The sequence below is a fragment of the Arachis hypogaea genome, chromosome 9 (assembly GCF_003086295.3).
Source record: "Arachis hypogaea cultivar Tifrunner chromosome 9, arahy.Tifrunner.gnm2.J5K5, whole genome shotgun sequence".
Taxonomy (NCBI): domain Eukaryota; kingdom Viridiplantae; phylum Streptophyta; class Magnoliopsida; order Fabales; family Fabaceae; genus Arachis; species Arachis hypogaea.
Window position 1 is genome coordinate 73,371,653 of NC_092044.1, and position 4,826 is coordinate 73,376,478.

The 4,826-nt window shown below is 36.4% G+C and overlaps 1 non-coding gene across 1 annotated transcript; it reads left to right on the top strand.

The window, feature by feature from the left end:
- Positions 1–3,158: 3,158 nt before the first annotated feature.
- LOC112713809 (small nucleolar RNA R71) lies at positions 3,159–3,266 on the top strand. Its single transcript, XR_003158770.1, has one exon. It is a non-coding gene; the product is annotated as a small nucleolar RNA R71 (small nucleolar RNA).
- The last annotated feature ends 1,560 nt before the right edge of the window (positions 3,267–4,826 follow it).

Here is a 4,826-nt window from a genome sequence, read left to right on the forward strand (position 1 = left end):
TGCCACTTTTTTTCGCAAGCTTTCTTATTCATTGCTTTTTCTTGCTTCAAGAATCAATTTTATGATTTTTCAAATTATCAATAACATTTCTCTTTGTTCATCATTCTTTCAAGAGCCAACAATTTTAACATTCATAAACAACAAGATAAAAAATATGCACTGTTCAAGCATTCATTCAGAAAACAAAAAGTATTGCCACCACATTAAAATAATTAAACTAATTTCAAGATAAAATTTGAAATCCAAGAACTTCTTGTTCTTTTGTAATTAGGCACATTTTTCATTTAAGAGAGGTGAAGGATTCATGGAATTATTCATAGCTTTAAGACATAGATACTAGACACTAATGATCATGTAATGAAGGCACAAACATAGATAACACATAAAGCATAAAGTCAAAAAATAGAAAAATAAGAACAAGGAAATCAAAGAACGGGTCCACCTTAGTGATAGCGGCTAGTTCTTCTTCTTTGAAGATCCTATGGAGTGCTTGAGCTCCTCAATGTCTCTTCCTTGCCTTTGTTGCTCCATCCCTAGTGCTTTTGGTGCTCCTATCCTTAGTTGCTCCCAATAGTTGTGTGGAGGAAAATGTATCCCTTGAGGTATCTCAGGGATTTCTTGATGAGGGAATTCCTCATGCTCTTGTTGAGGTCCATGAGTGGGCTCTCTTGATGTGCAGTCAAATGCTCTATTACTGAGCTTTGGACCCTTCAAATGAATCTCTCCATCTCCCATGACTCGGAGGTGGAAGCTTTTGCCTTTCCTTTCCTCTTTCTAGAGATTTCTCCGGCCTTAGGTGCCATAAATAGTTATGGAAAAACAAAAAGCAATGCTTTTACCACACCAAACTTAAAAGGTTTGCTCGTCCTCGAGCAAAAGAAGAGAGAAAGAAGTGGGAGAAGAAGAGAATGGAGGAGATGGAGGGAAAGAGAGAGAGAGGTGGGGTAGGTAGGGATCCTGTGGGGTCCACAGATCCAGAGGGGGTAAGGGTTTGTCATCCCTGCTCCAATTAGGCGTGTAAACGCCCTTAGTGTGCAATCCTGGCATTTAACGCTAGATTGCTGCTTGTTTCTGGCGTTAAACGCCAGCTTTTATTCCTTTCCTTGCGTTAAACGCCAGGCTACAACTTGTTTCTGGCATTTAACGCCAGATTGTTGCTTCTTTCTGGCGTTTAACGCCAGTTTGGTGCTTGTTTTTGGCGTTTAACGCCCAGAATAGTGCCAGACTGGGCGTTAAACGGCCATTCTGCTACCCTTACTGGCGTTTAAATGCCAGTAAGTTGCTCTTCCAGAGTGTGCTATTTTTTAATGCTGTTTTTTATTTTTCTTTAATTTTTGCAATTGTTTTTGTGACTCCACATGATCATCAACCTAAAAAAAGAAAATAACATAGATAAATAAAATTGGGTTGCCTCCTAATAAGCGCTTCTTTAATGTCAATAGCTTGACAGTGAGCTCTCATGGAGCTTTACAGATGTTCAGAGCATTGTTGGGACCTCCCAACACGAAACTTAGAGTTTGAATGTGGGGGTTCAACACCACACTTAGAGTTTGTTGTGGCCTCCCAACACCAAACTTAGAGTTTGACTGTGGGAGCTTTGTTTGACTCTGCATTGAGAGAAGCTTTTCTTGCTTTCTCTCCATGGTTACAGAGGGAGATCCTTGAGTTTTAAACACAAGGTAGTTCTCATTCAATTGAAGGACCAACTCTCCTCTGTCCACATCAATCACAGCTTTTGCTATGGCTAGGAAGGGTCTTCCAAGGATGATAGATTCATCATCATCCTTCCCAGTGTCTAGGATTATAAAATCAGCAGGGATGTAAAGGCCTTTGACCTTTACTAGCACGTCTTCTACCTATCTATAAGCCTTTTTCATGGAATTGTCTGCCATCTCTAATGAGAATTTGGCAGACTGTACCTCAAAGATTCCCAGTTTCTCCATTACAGAGAGTGGCATTAAGTTTATGCCTGACTCCAGGTCACACAGAGCCTTCTCAAAGGTCATGGTGCCTATGGTACACGAAATTAAGAATTTACCAGGATCCTATTTCTTTTGAGGTAATGTCTGCCTAACCAAGTCATTCAGTTCATTCGTGAGCAATGGGGGTTCATTCTCCCAAGTCTTATTACCAAATAACTTGGCATTTAGCTTCATGATTGCTCCAAGGTATTTAGAAACTTGCTCTAAAGTGATATCCTCATCCTCTTCAGAGGAAGAGTACTCATCAGAGCTCATGAATGGCAGAAGTAGGTTCAATAGAATCTTTGTGGTCTCTAGATGAGCCTCAGACTCCTTAGGTTCCTCAATTGCGAACCCCTTTTTGTCCAGAGGACGTCCCATGAGATCTTCCTCATTGGGTTTCACGTCCTTCTCCTCCTCTCTAGGTTCGGCCACACCAAGTAAAGTTATGGCCTTGCACTCTCTTTTTGGATTCTCTTCTGTATTGCTTCAGAGAGTACTAGGAGGAGTTTTAGTGACTCTTTTACTCAGCTGGCCCACTTATGCCTCCAAATTTCTAATGGAAGACCTTGTTTCATTCATGAAACTTAGAGTGGCCTTAGATAGATCAGAGACTATGTTTGCTAAGCTAGAGGGGCTCTGCTCAGAATTCTTTGTCTGTTGCTGAGAGGATGATGGAAAAGGCTTGCTATTGCTAAACCTGTTTCTTCCACCATTATTAAAGCCTTATTGAGGCTTTTGTTGATCCTTCCATGAGAAATTTGGATGATTTCTCCATGAGAGATTATAGGTGTTTCCATAGGCTTCACCTATTTAATTCACCTCTGCCATTGCAGGGTTCTCAGGATCATAAGCTTCTTCTTCAGAAGATACTTCTTTAGTACTGTTGGATGCATTTTACAATCCATTCAGACTCTGAGAAATCATATTGACTTGTTGAGTCAACATTTTGTTCTGAGCCAATATGGCATTCAGAGCATCAATTTCAAGAACTCTCTTCCTCTGAGGCATCCCATTACTCACAGGATTCCTTTCAGAAGTGTACATGAACTGGTTGTTTGCAATCATGTCAATGAGTTCCTGAGCTTCTGCAGGCATTTTCTTCAGGTGAATAGATCCACCTGCAGAATGGTCCAATGACATCTTAGACGACTCAGACAGACCATCATAGAATATATCCAGGATGGTCCATTCCGAAAGCATGTCAGAAGGACACTTTTGGGTCAGTTGCTTGTATCTCTCCCAAGCTTCATAGAAGGATTCACCTTCTTTCTGTTTGAAGGTTTGAACATCCACTCTAAGCTTGCTCAACTTTTGAGGAGGAAAGAACTTGGCTAAAAAAGCCGTGACCAGCTTATCCCAAGAGTTCAGGCTATCTTTAGGTTGAGAGTCTAACCATATTCTAGCTCTGTCTCTTACAGCAAAAGGGAAAAGCATAAGCTTATAGACCTCAGGATCAACTCCATTGGTCTTACCAGTATCACAGATCTACAAGAATTTAGTTAAGAACTGAAAAAGATCTTTTGATGGAAGTCCATGAAACTTGCAATTCTGTTGCATCGGAGAAACTAATTGAGGCTTTGGCTCAAAGTTGTTTGCTCCAATGGTAGGGATTGAGATGCTTCTTCCATGGAAGTTGGAATTTGGTGTAGTAAAGTCACCGAGCATCTTCCTTGCATTGTTGTTGGGTTCGGCCATGTCTCCTTCTTTTTCGAGATTCTCTGTAAGGTTTTCTCTAGATTGTTGTGCTTTAGCTTCTCTTAGCTTCTTCTTCAAAGTCCTTTCAGGTTTAGGATCTGCTTTAACAAGAATGTCCTTGTCCTTGCTCCTGCTCATATAAAAAAGAAGAGAATAGAAAAGGAAGAGGAATCCTCTATGTCACAGTATAGAGATTCCTTTATGTGAGTAGAAGAATAAGAATGAAGGAAGAAGAAGAAAAATTCGAACACAGAGAAGGGAGTGGTTCGAATTTTGAGAAGAGAAGTGTTAATAAATGAATAAAAATAAATAGAAAGAGAGAGAAGAAAATTTGAAAATTAGAAGAAAAGAAAAGAAAAATATTTTTGTTTTTTTTTTTAAATTTAGTTAGAATTCGAAAATTAAGAGAAGAAATAAAATTAAAATTAAAATTTTAAACAATTAGTTAAATAAAAAGATTTTTGAAAAAGAGGAAGGTGAATTTTGAAAATTAGAGGGAGAAAAATAGTTAGGTGGTTTTGAAAAAGATAAGAAATAGTAAAATAAACAAAAAGTCAATTAGTTAATTGAAAAAGATTTAAAAATCAATTTTGAAAAGATAAGAAGTTAGAAAAGATTTTGAAATTAAAATTTTAAAAGATATGATTGAAAAAGATCTGATTACAAAGATATGATTGAAATTTATTTTGAAAAAGATTTGAAAAAGAAATTTAAAAAGATTTGATTTTTAAAATTAAATTTGATTACTTGACTAACAAGAAACTAAAAGATATGATTTTAAAAATTAAAGATAGAACCTTTCTTAACAAGAAAGTAACAAACTTCAATTTTTGAATCAATCACATTAATTGTTAGTAAAGTTTTCGAAAATTATGAAATAAAAATTAAGAAAAAGATTTTGAAAATCAATTTTTTAAAATTTTCAAAAATATTTAAAAAATGAAAAAGATTTGATTTTTGAAAAAGATTTTGAAAAGATAGGATTTTTGAAATTGAAATCTTGACTTGACTAACAAGAAACAACTTATTTTAAAAAAATTTTACTAAGTCAACCCAAAGATTTCGAAATTTATGAGTAAAATAAGGAAAAGATATTTTTTATTTTTGAATTTTTAATGAGGAGAGAGAAAAACACAAATATGACTCAACACATAAAAATTTTGGATT